This window comes from Corvus cornix, chromosome 18 (genome assembly GCF_000738735.6).
Source record: "Corvus cornix cornix isolate S_Up_H32 chromosome 18, ASM73873v5, whole genome shotgun sequence".
Classification (NCBI taxonomy): domain Eukaryota; kingdom Metazoa; phylum Chordata; class Aves; order Passeriformes; family Corvidae; genus Corvus; species Corvus cornix.
The window spans coordinates 1,347,688-1,360,326 of NC_046347.1; the positions used below are offsets into that span (position 1 = coordinate 1,347,688).

The following is a 12,639-nucleotide window of genomic DNA, read 5'->3' on the forward strand; positions in this document are numbered from 1 at the left end:
AAGCAGATCTGGAAAAGGAGCATTCCAGTGCCATTTGCAGTGCCATGGACACAGCAGTGCTGCGGCGCAGGATTCAACCCAGGGCACAGAATAATTTCCTCCTGGCCCCTGCTTCTCCATGTGCTGGGGGGGGGGGGGATTCTTGGAGAGGAGATTTCAGTTAATCTTTAGGGTCAGTTTAACACCAAAGCCTGAGTATCAGTCTGTCTAGCAGCTCCTCTTCACCTGCTGCTAGGTGATAATGACTTGAAGAACAGAATTAATTAGGCTGAACCCTTCCATGCTCCTTGTATCTCTCAAGGTGGATTTTTTTCTTTTTACTTTTTTAATACTCAGGAGAAAAAAAGCTTCATCCTTTTCCCAGTAAGAAATAGCAAGGAAAGGGTTTGCCTGTATTTTATTAACTATTTAATTGCTCTAAAGCAGGGTTTGGCAGAGTGTCCTTAAGTCTTTTTTTCTTGCACCTTTTAGTCTTAGATCAAAGAGCAAAACTCTGAACGTCCCAAACTTGCTCAATAAAACCCTTTAGAGTGAATCACTGGATTCCCTGAGGCTGTTCCGTGTCCTGGGGATGCTCTGTGTCCCTCAGGCTCCTCCCTGGCTAGGCTGTCACTGTCTCCATCCCTATTTGGGGGCTCGTTTCACACTTTTCTTTCTGTTGGAAGAGAGAATTAAACCCGCATTCCTTTCAAACCAATGCATCAAACCCTGCCCTCAGATCCAGCTCCGCTCCCCGAGGGCTTTTGTTCTTGAGATACTGCTGGAGTAGTCTGAATCATGATCTCATCAGAGACAATAAAACGCTGGAGAGGGTTCTTAAGTGCTCGGTTTAAGCTGCTGTCAGGGAACGTGCCCGCTAACATAACTAATACATTCTCCATTTCCACAGACATCACTCAATTCAGTCCCCAGGTTACCCTGGCTCTGTATTAATTTGGGGTCAGACCGATCCAGCACTGAGGGAAAACACATTTATGCCAAAATTAGAGGATTACAAAGGAGGCTGAGGGTGATGAACAATCCCGCTAAGAAAACATCTATTATTCATGCACGCACATGTGCACTCACACACCAAACAAGTCTTTTGAATGAAAACACCAAGCCAGAAGACATGGGGGATAAAACCACGGAAATAGCAACAAGTTCAGCATAGAAAAGGTCCACTTTTTCCTTGAAAATATCATTTGCATAAAAAATGCGTGGCTTTCATCTAAGTCTCAATTTCCTTTCAGAGGAAAAATTGCCTTTCCACATTATCCCTGTATCAGAGAGGAGTTGATTTCCCAGGCTGCCAATGAAGCCCACGTTCCAGAGCCACATCACAAGCTCCTAGTTTACCCAGATTCCAAGGAGGAATAACTGGCACAGCTCCAGTTTAGCTGCTGATGGTCTCCAAAAAAGCCCTGTGAGTTTTGATGCCTCAGTCTGAGGTCAGTGGCGTTCACTTGAGGCAAAGCCAGACGAGGGAACCAGGCTGAGGCTGAGCTCTGCACCCTCAGTGCTCTGGCTAGGGTCAGGGAGCCCTTACAGTAACCCCATGGCAGATCCCATCCCCTCAGCCCTGGGAGGCACCTCTGCAGTGATCCTGCCCCTCTGCCAGGGTTGGTGCTGTATCCACAGCGGGATGCAGTGGCAGCTGACTTCCCATGTACTCAATGGATACCAACTGCAGCTGAGGGCTCTCAGATTGGCTGCAGAGGCTGGGATCTGCATCATCCAGCAGAAACCAGCGATTGGCATCGCTCAGGATGTGTCTAAGGAAGATTTCCCCATCCCTGGAAGTGTCCAAGGCCAGCTTGGACGGGGCTTGGAGCAGCCTGGGATAGTGGGAAGTGTCCCTGCCTGTGGCAGGGGGTGGGACTGGATGGACTTTAATGTCACTTCCAACCAATTCCAATTCTGTGATTCTCTGATTCATTTGTAATTATTATTATTATTATTGGAACTTCAGTAGGACGTCCAGAAGCCAAGCAAGCTGAGAGCTTTCTTTGATCTGCACTGTGTGGCTTCAGGAAAAGGGAGCTACTCCCCAAAGTGCTGCGAATTTCAGTGGTGATGACACTGAAAGTTACACACATCTGAGACACGTGAGAGCTGCAGTGGCCCCAAAGTCAGGCATGGAGTCTGAGTTCAGACACTCTGCTCAGGGTGGGACGGATTGAAATTGGCCCATTTTCCTCCACTACAGCCAAAAAATCTGGAATTATCCGTTTAGATGGGGCTGCTCGTGCTCAGCGAGGTAACGTGGGCAGGGAAATTCCCCCGGTGGCCAGTGTCAGTCACCCCTCCTCCCCCCAGCCACAGCTGTGACCCCAGCTGAGGTTCCTGTCCCACCCACAAACAATCCAGCTGCTGGCACATCTGGGCACACTGCAGCCTCCAGAGCCACCTCCTCCTGCCCAGGGCTCCTGGTGCCCACAGGGGGTACGGGACCTGTTCTGTAGGGGTGTGTTCCCCTCCCGATCCCAGCCCTTTGCTCGGCTCTGCTGAGCACCCTCACATAATCCCAATTAACACCACGGCTGTAATTATTGCTATTATCATATTACTGGCATTATTCTTGTTCCGACACAGCGTTTTTGTCTCCTTATTATGCTGTTTCTGTTGTGACCATTATTCAGATAACAAAGCCAGATGCTCTGCCTTGCTTCAGAGCTCCCTCGTGCTGGTTGCTGCCACATCCCCTGTGAAAAGTCAGCCCTCACCCTGAAGCACTTAAAAACCTAATTAGAGCAGACAGACCAGCATCATCATCGTCTACCAGCAGCTTCAGGAGCAAAGCCCCGCTCTTCAGGATACTCAAGGTCACTTTGCCAGATTTCCCAAAGATTTGGGAGAACTCCCAACATTCCCAATGCCTGGTATCCCAGTGTTGCTTTCCTAATGACTCCTGAGCTACTCACAGAGCCAGGCAGGTGCTTACCCTGTTTATTCCTGTCCTCATCTCCCTGACATGTGTCCTTTCACTTAAATGCAATTTTAAGAAATCCCAGGCTATAAATAAATGGCTTAAGGAGAAAGATGTTGAGAATAAGAGACATTGAGGGGCTGGAGCGTGTCCAGGGCAGGGAATGGAGCTGGGAAAGGGGCTGGAGCACCTGGAGGGACTGAGGGAGCTGGGAAAGGGGCTGAGCCTGGAGCAAAGGAGGCTCAGGGGGGACCTTGTGGCTCTGCACAAGTCCCTGACAGGAGGGGGCAGCCGGGGGGGTCGGGCTCTGCTGGCAGGGAACAGGGACAGGAGGAGAGGGAACGGCCTCAGGCTGGGCTGGGGAGGTTTAGATTGGGTATTGGGAAAAATTCTTCACAAAAAGGGTGGTCAAGCACTGGAAGAAGCTGCCCAGGGAGGTTTGGAGTGCCCATCCCTGGAAATGTTCAAAGAATGTGTGGACATGGCACTTGAGGACATGGATTAGTGGTGACCGTGGTGGTGGGGCTGGGCTGGTGGTCGGACTGGATGATTTTAAAGGGTTTTTTTCCATGATTCCAAACTGCTGCTGAGAACAGAAGGCTCTTCCTGGCCTTGCAGTTTCTGGGAAGTGCCTGTGTTCCAGAGCCTGGAACGGGGATCCACAGCTGGCCAGGGGCTCCCATCCCACTGCAGGGTCCCCTGGCTGAGCTCCCTGTGCCCAGGCAGAGGAGCAGCACTGCTGATGGCCAGGCCCTGCCTCCAATGTCTCCCCCTTCCCCTTCCCACAGAGCCAGGCTCTTCCAGAGGGGCTTTCACATCTCTCTGGAGCTGGATCTTTAACCCAGCCCCATGCCTGGCTCTCTGATTTCTCTGCAAATCCCTCCAATAACTCCAACGTGGTTAAACACCAGGATTGGAGCCTCCATTGATTTTGCTGTTTCAAAGCTTTTTCAAAAGGTGAACCTTTAAAATGATGGATGAGTCAAGAGCTACAGTGCTCATTTCTGCCTTCTGTGAGGCTTTTCCGTGACTGGAAAACGGTGGACATTGGTAATCCAGGGCTCCTCCACCAGCCCTGTCCCCAGTTTCATTAGGAACTTGTCACAAAGCTGTCCCAGAGCCTTGCTCAGGTGAATTTGCTGTGAGCAGCGACTGCTCAGCTGCTGCTGCTGCCACACACAGCTCCAGGAGCAAACTCTGGGAAGGGCTGGTGTCACCTCAGTGTCCAATTCTGACATGGATAAACTTCTAAAACCCTGCCGAGGAGAGATTGCCTCCCGAGAGGATTCCACGTGGACACCCAGTGCAGTGCCAGGACCTGAGGAGAGCTGTGCAAGGGGATCTCAGGTGTGGTGGCCCTCAGAGCTCCCCTTTGGGGACAGAAACAGCAGATTCTGGGAATGCCGGTGCCAGAAACACAGAATGGGTTGGGCTGGAAGGGACTTAAAGCCCATCCAGTTCCAGCCCTGCTGAAGTTCCACTGTCCCAGGGTGCTCCAAGCCATGTCCAACCTGGCCCTGGACACTTCCAGCTGCTCTGGGCACCCTGTGCCAGGGCCTCCCCACCCTCCCAGGGAACAATTCCTTCCCAATATCCCAACCTGAATTTCCCTCTTTCAGTCGGAACCCCTTGTCCTGTCACTCAGTTCCTCACAAGGTCCCTGTCCCATTTCCCTGCAGCCCCCTCAGACCCTGGAAGGGGCTCTGAGGTCTCCACTCAACCTTCTCCTCTCCAGGCTGAACATTCCCAGCTCTCCCAGCCTGGCTCCATAGGAGAGGTGCTCCAGTCCCTTTATCAACTTCCAGGTCTCCTCTGGAATTGTTCCAACAGTTCCTTGTCCTTCTTACACTGGGGACACCAGAACTGGGCACTGTTCCAGGTGGGTCTCAGCAGAGAGAGAATCCCCTCCCTGGCCCTGCTGCCCACACTCCTTTGGATGTTCCAGCACGTCCCTCCAGTGTGAGATCCTGGGACCACTAATCCCATCTTTTCCCTGCTGGAGTCAGCAGCACAGTTGATACCGGTTTTAGTAAGAGCAGAATTAGGCTGGATTTTTAAAAGGGACTATCTAGTTCTCAATCTGGATCCCTCTGGAGCAGGTCCAGCACACAGAGTGGCTGTTTGCAGTCGAATACAACGGAGCTGGAATTATTTTTCCCTGAAATCCGTATATATTCTCCAAATCTGCCACTTTCCATTAGGATGCTGCAGAAGCCCTGGGAGAATGACGGCATTTTTATCCAAAAGGTTAAGCAAAACATAATGAATGGAAAAGATGAGCTGTGACAGAACGGAAACGGGAATTTTCTACTTTTGAGAAACATCCAGATATTTAAGGCCTTTTAAATGAACTTGAGATGTTGTGTGAAATCCATTCGGTGTGCAAACACTGGTATGCACTTTTTAAATTCCGAGCAAACCAACCTTTTAAAAAACATTCCACAAGCATTTTTAAAGAGTCACTGCACTGTGTCTGAAACACGCTGCTGCAAAATCCCAACCTGGCAAACCTCGTTGGTGCTGTAGCTCCCTCCCTTCCTTTCCTTCTGGGAGCAGGATGGGATGAGCTGCTCCTGGGGCAGGTGTGGACACACACAGCATTCCAAGGCATGTTCCTTTATGAGCTCACACCTCTCCCTGGGCCGTGGGAGGTCATTTCCCTGCTCAGCAGTTGCTGGGGTGACAGGGAATGTCCTTCAGCTGGGTTTTTTGGCTATCACACCCTGCTCACTCTAAGCTGCTTCTTGCAGAGGGGGCATTTCATGCAATCCCATCGTTTTCCCATATCCGAGGCAAAGCCAGGCTGGGGATTCTGGTCAGGAGGCAGAAGAGAACCCATCACTTGTTTGCACGAGGCAGTCACAGGAGAAGGTTCATTCCCCCTCCTGCAGCCCCATTATTTCAGCAATCTGAAATTTAACTGATGAAAAATGAAACGTCTCCTCCATGGGAAAGCTCCAATGTTTCTTCCATAGGGAAAACACAGGTCTGCACTGCAGAGATCACTCTGAGGGGTCTGTACCTGGCTCTGGGGAATGTGGGGATTTTTCAAACCTGCCAGGAAGTGCTGAGGGCCACGGGGTCAGAATTCACCCACAATTTCTTTGGCTTTCCCCATTGCTGCCTTTTCCAGAGGATTATTCAGATTTGTCCTTCCTTTAGCTGCAGGGCTGGCCCAGGCTGCTGCCCTCCCTGCTTGTGTGGGTGCAAACAGATCTTTGGGAACCAGCACAAACTGGGAGTCTGTAGGGTGATGCTGCTTCACCTCTCCCAGTATGGGCAGAGCCTCCTCACCAGGGCCTGGCAAGAGGGAGCAGACACAACCAGGTGTCACCCAGACCTGGAAAAGGAGCTCTGGATTCAGCTCCTGCCGATCCCACAGGAGAGGACACCTCCCATGCTCTGTTGCCCAGGCCTGGCCGTGTCCATCACACCCACATCCCACGGGAGCTGCATTTCGGGGTGGGTTGGGCTCCAGGACAGAGCAGACACAACGAGCCCTCCCCAGCCCTGGATAAGGAGCCGTGGGTTCAGCTCCTGCTGATCCTACAGGACAGGACACCTCAAGCAGTGGTTGGCCAAGGCCTGGCTGTGTCCATCACACCCACATCCCACAGGAGCTGCATTTTGGGGTGGGTTGGGCTCCAGGACAGAGCAGACACTGCCAGGTGTCACCTGGGGCTCTGCAGGCAGCAGAAGCTCCTTGGGCAGGTCCCCAAGGGGACGGGGCTGAGACCTCCTGGCTCTGCCTCGCCCACCAGTACAACCAGTTTGTGCCTGGCACCAGGCAGTGCTGTGGCTGCCACACGGCCCCTCGGAGGCTCTCAGCTTTCAGGGAGGGTGAATGGCTCCGTGAGTGCCCCAGATCCAGCAGAGTCATGTGGCTCCGGCTTTATTTGCTGTTATTGCTGCTTTCAAGTGGAAAATTGATATAATAGCGGTCCTTTCTCAGCACACAGCAGTCTGCACATTTGTACAATGTTCTTTGAGGATGATCAGCAGCCACTGGCATAGAAAAGTGACAGATGCTGTCTGCAAATAATGAGCTGAAGCAGTTTCCTTTGGAAGGCAACTTAAGCGAAGTCCCTTTGAGTTTGAAAAGCCAAAGAGGTTCCCATGCGTCCTCAGAAGCTGCTCAGAAAAGGCATTTTCTAGTGGCTCATGTGGCATAATTATTTTTTAACTGTTTCTCTCACACCAGCTTCTCTGGAGAGAGGGAATGACCCAGTTCCTGTTTACTGAGCATTTCCTACTGGGGACAGGCATGAAGGAGATGAAGTGTATGGCTTATTCTGTCCCCTCCTGCAGTGCTCCATATCTGCACAAATCACGGTGATGAGCAGCATCACCGTGGATAAAGCGCATCCCACACCTTTGGGATCCTCGCGTTGCTCCTTTGCTGCTCACACCAAAATTGTTCCAGCCCCTGAGGTCTGTGAGGAGTCTCACACGTGTGAGATGGAAGGAAGAGCGCTGGGATGCTCCATCCCGAGCCTTTGATCCTCGCTCCTTCCTCCCTGCTTTTACCGGACATGGCCACAGCCGTGGGCCAGAGGTGCTTTCCCTGATGGAGCTCTAGCAGGTGTTCAAAGCCCTCCCATCACCTCACAGTGCTACAAGAAGCCCAAATTGTTGAAAATGAAGGATTCAGAGTTCCCTAGCTGGACATTTCCAACCCTGTCAGGAAGCTGGAGACACAGTTTTCCCTTAAGGATGGAAATCTTGTTTCTGGTGGAATATGGACATTTCTGTACTTGGTATTTTCTGATTATTGCCACAGTCCTGAATCCTAAAGGATGAAATCAGGCTCAGGGAGCCTTTGCTCTTGAGGTCTTGGAGAGATCCAGGACCTTTCTACAGTTCTGTAGGGAACTGATCCTACAAAAGGTACCAGATGGGGCTTCTCTCCAGTAAAAACAGCCCTTGATGAACTGTCCCTCTCATTAGAGGCTTCAGAAAGTCTCCAAGAATCGGTTTTCTTCCAGCCTGCCCTGTTCTCTTGGGCTCCTTTAGCAGTGGAATTCCAAGCAAATCCAAGGTAGGATGCTGCAATTCCCCAGACACTGGCTGGGATTAGTGGTGGGAGCTGTGGTACAGAGCACGTTAAACCACAAGCAGATCAAACCAACCATCCCCCAAGGCACCGGCGGGTACAGCTGAGGCCCAGCCTCACTCTTCATTCTCCTTCTTATTTTTAAAGGAATCCTTTGCAAAACCTTTTGTGGTGTTTCTCCCTGGATTCATTTCTGCTCTTTCCTTTCTGTCCCTTTCTGCACGTCTATAGATGAGAAGCATTTCTGGGCAGATCTAGAACCGTGCAATGTTGTGGGACATTAATTAATACTGATAATTATTGATGGATTCTGTAGATGAAACACATATAACAAAGGAGATTAAAATTAAGGGATTCTCTTTAATTGTGGCCTTCCAGTGCCTGAAGGGAGCTACGAGAAAGATGGAGAGAGACTTTCCAAGGGATGGAGGGACAGAACACAGGGAGTGGCTTCAAACTGACAGGGAGCAGGGTTAGATGGGATATTGGGAAGGAATTGTTCCCTGGGAGGGTGCCAGGCCCTGGCACAGGGTGCCCAGAGCAGCTGGGGCTGCCCCTGGATCCCTGGCAGTGCCCAAGGCCAGGCTGGACACTGGGGCTGGGAGCAGCCTGGGACAGTGGGAGGTGTCCCTGCCCATGGCAGGGGTGGCACTGGATCTGGATAATCTTTAGCATCCCTTCCAACCCAAACCATTCCGGGATTTTATGATTCCAAATTCTCTCACAAGAATTCCCTGCAGTTTTGTTGCCTTCAAAACCCCCCAGCTCTGGACTCAAAAGCTGAACTCAGTTTTCATTCAGGGTTGGGGTTTCTTTGGCTGGTTTTGCTCTTGGTTGTTCAGAGGTGATTTTTGCTGATGTCATTTATTTGTTGACTTGGGCTGGAGGTTTTTTTGAGCTCTGTGATGTTCAATGAACTGTACTCGGTGAGATGGAGATCCCTGGCACTGAAGGGATAATCATTCGGTGACAGCAAAGGACAATAAGGTTGCAGAGCAGAGAGAATGAAAAATCCCCATCCCCGAAGTGGCAGAGCAGGGACAATCCATCTCTTGGCCTCGGCTGGCAAGGAGGGAGTTGCGTGGCTGGGGAATAGCCTGCATGGCTCAGGGGAAAAATCAGCATCTCCAAGGAAAATATTCATGCCATCATAGGTCTGGAATAGTTTGGGTGAAAGCAAAACCTCACACAACAGAGCTGGGAGCACTAAAGGCTCTGCAAATGAATCTGCAGGTGCCCAAAGCTGAAGAAAGGGAAAACAAGTGACCATGTGGTGACAGGGTGAGGATTCATCCGACAGCACGTAGGAATCTGGCCTGGAGACAGGCTCCAGGTCTGGAGAGCAGCTCCTCAAACACAACCCCATCACTGTCTCCCTGCAGTCCCTGCATCTGTTGTTATCCTCCTTCAAACTTCCACCCTGAATGGAAGAGACGTCTCCCAGCCGCAGTGACCCCAGAGCAGTGGGGGGACGTGCAGGAGCCCTGCTTTAGGGAGCACTGGGTGCCCGTGGGAGTCCAACCTGCCTGCTCCAGCAGCTGCACAGAGGCCTCAGGACCTGCACTCGCAGGGCACACATTTCCCCCCAGAAGAAATGATCTGAAACCAAGTGAGGACAGGAGGACGCTGGTCCGGAGCCAGGGAGAGGCTTAACCCTTCCTCGGCCATGGGGAGGGGGGAGGCTCCAGCCAGGCAGGACATGGATAACAAGCTCTAAAACATCCCTGCACGGAGGCAACCAGACCAAAAGGACAAGGACTGGCCCTGGAGGACGGTTCTACATGTGCAGATGGAAGGTCAAGGCAGCGGCTGCAGGAGGCTGTGAGGCCCTATAAAAGCAGCTCTGAGGACAGGCAGGGGCAGGGGCTTGGCCCCGGCCTCAGGCAGGGACAAACAGCCCCTCTGCATTGTCTTGCGTTATTTTTGTCTCTACTTTGGTGCTTCCAAAGGAAGGCTGAACCCCCTGCTGTCACAGGAGCCACGAGCTGCTTTTGCCTTCTTTTGTCTGCACAATTTCCCAGATGAACGAGCAAAACGGGGCTTTGGGAAAGGGGTCCCATGGGAAAAGCAGCCTCCAGGAGCTGTGTGCCTTTGTTCCCTTTCTCTGTAGGGCTGCAGCACAAGGAAGAGAGAGCTTTGGGTGACCATGAGGGCAAGGGTTCCTGTCCTGGTGGGTGGGGGAGTGGCCGTGTCCTGCTGTGCCCTCTGGGGCTCTGGGTGGGTTCCCAGGGGATGGCGAGCCCAATTTGGGGCCCCGTCTGCCAGGGGAATTGGCTCCTGCTCCAGGCAGACAGATGGGCCAGAGGTGTGAAAGCATCCCCGAGGGCACCAGAAGCTGGCTGGAGGGGAGCTGGGCGGGCTGGGAGGGAGCAGGCAGCGTGCAGAAGCCCCAGGAGCTCGGGCTGAGCCAGGGAGCGGCGGGAGGAGGAGGCCGGCGGCGCGGCGCAGGATGGATTGCCCGGCATCCGCCCCTCTCCCTCACAGCATCCCTGCATCCCTCTCACGGCAGCATCACATCCTCCCCTCCTGCAGCTCCCTGCGCCTGCAGAGGCCTCTGCCTCCTCCACCTCCTCCACCTCCTCCTGCCTGACTGCCCAGCCGAGAATTAACGGGAATCGTGCCTTACCTTGCCTGCACCTGCTCCGGGGGTCGTGGGCAAGGGCAGCGGCGTTGTCCCGGCGTTCCGGCCGGCAGGGGCACTGTCACAGGCTGGCAGAGGTGCAGCAGGTTGCAGACACACAGCAGACACGGGCACGGCTGCCGGGCAGGCTGCACCGTGGGCAAGGCGGGCAGCGTGAGCAGGCTCGGAGCGGCATCGCTGCTGTGGGGACCTCCCCGGGAATAAAACCCACCCGGTGCCAGCTCCTGTGTTCCCTGCTCGTTACCTTGAGCCTGACTGCAGCACAGCCCTGGCTGCCTGCTGCCAGCACAGCTGGCTGCCAGCGATGTACGGAGTGATCGATATGTTTGGCTTTTCATCCATCGTGTGCATCTGCTTTCATGCTTTCGGGATGGCAATGAGATTTGAGGGCAGGTCTGAACTTTGTTCTCGTGTCATTCACCGTCTGTGGCCTGAATGCAGAGTCCAGGCAGCCTCTTGCTGCTCGCCTGGCCCTCTGGAGAGCAGGGTTAATGACAGCCCCTCCTCGTCTCTCCCCCCAAAAGCGCCCGGCTTAGAATACAAAAAATCCGCCCAGCGCAGCCGGGCACTCTCCTCCACAGACAGACACGGCTGTGGAGTGAAAGCCAGAGGAAAAACAGAGCTCCCGGTTTGTTTACTACCTCTTGGCACACATCCATGCCCAGCTTTTTATATCCCGCTGCCAGGCTCTGCAGCCTGGGTGAGCAGGATGAGCTCTGCCCCGGCTCCCGGCGCTCCGGGGGGACCATCCCGGGACCCTGCTGGGCTGAGAGCTGCGGGTGTGCAGCTGCTGCCTGCACGGGGAGTTCCTGAGCCGTAAATACAGGAGTGTGAAGGTGTGTGCTGGGGCGAGAGAAGGGATTTCAGCCCAAGCTGCTCTGGAAAAAGCTCTTCGCTGGGTGTCTGAGCTACCACGGGAAGCAAAGCTGACGTCATTTCTGAGCAGGGAAATTTGTGGAGGTTTCTGGATAGAGGAAGGAGAGGAAGGCTAATCCAGAAGTACTGATACACAGGGCGAGTTTTAGATGTGAACCAAGGCTCACAACAGGAGGTGTTTCGGCAAAGACCTTCATGCCCTGGGTCAAGGGAGCAGCAAGTTTAAAGAAAAAATAAATTTATGTGAATTTTATTCACAGAATATTAAAATTCCGTGTAAATTTTATTGTTAAAAAAATATATAAAATTCTAAAATTTTGTCCCTGTGATGGAGGGAAAATGTGACCATAATGCTGCTTTCACCTAGAAGGTAATTCCAAAATAAGTAACCATAAAAAGAAAGAAATAAAAAAACCCCACTCATTAACATAAACCCAGTTTCACCAAGGACTGACTCCAGCCCTTTTCCAGGGGCATTGACAATGCCAGGACAAGGCCAGGCTGGACGGGGCTTGGAGCAGCCTGGGACAGTGGAAGGCCCATGGCAGGGGTGGAATGGGATGGGCTTTAAGACCCTCCCAACCCAATCATGATTCCATGATTCTATGGCTGTCACCTCCATCCAAGCTCTTCACGCTGTCCCTTCCCCAGTGCTGGCCCCTGGAGTTCCTCCTGTGCAGCAGAACCTGTTTTCCCTCTGGAAGCATCCCAGGATTGATGGGAGCACTCCCCTACCCCTCCTCTCCACCTCCCTCTCCCTCGGACTTCAGAGCTCCCCACAAAGCCCCGCTGCCTGTGCTGGGTGCAGGAAGGGACAAGGTCACTCCCGTTAGGTGCCAATCCCAACACGTGAGTGGTTCCTGGTTCCCCAGCCAGGCAGGATGAGTGGGAATTCTCTTTCCAGCACTCACAGGAATTATTTCAAGTCAAGGTCGCCAAGCCCTGGTGTTTCATGGTGGAGGTTTTGGTTGGGGTGTGGTTGAGGTTATTGATTCATGTTCAGATCAGTTACTGTAATAAAGGGAGTAAAGAATGTGGGAGCTGTTAGGAAACAGGGTTAATCCAAATAATCAGCTTTCCTGGGATGGGAATGGCCTGGATCCTGCAGCACACGAACGAGGCTGGAAGCTGCAGCACCATGCTGGCCGTGGGTGTGTGTGG

At 52.8% G+C, this 12,639-nt stretch overlaps 1 protein-coding gene and 1 long non-coding RNA gene across 2 annotated transcripts in view; one reads left to right on the forward strand and one right to left on the reverse strand.

Moving 5' to 3' along the window:
• LOC120410970 overlaps positions 1 to 11,092 on the reverse strand; it is a 30,678-nt gene extending 19,586 nt beyond the window's left edge. Inside the window, exon 1 of the long non-coding RNA XR_005603354.1 lies at positions 10,588 to 11,092. This is a non-coding gene — a long non-coding RNA (uncharacterized LOC120410970). The remainder of the gene's footprint in view (positions 1 to 10,587) is intronic.
• Positions 1 to 12,639, forward strand: part of SHISA6 (shisa family member 6) — a 182,913-nt gene that overhangs the window by 62,017 nt on the left and 108,257 nt on the right.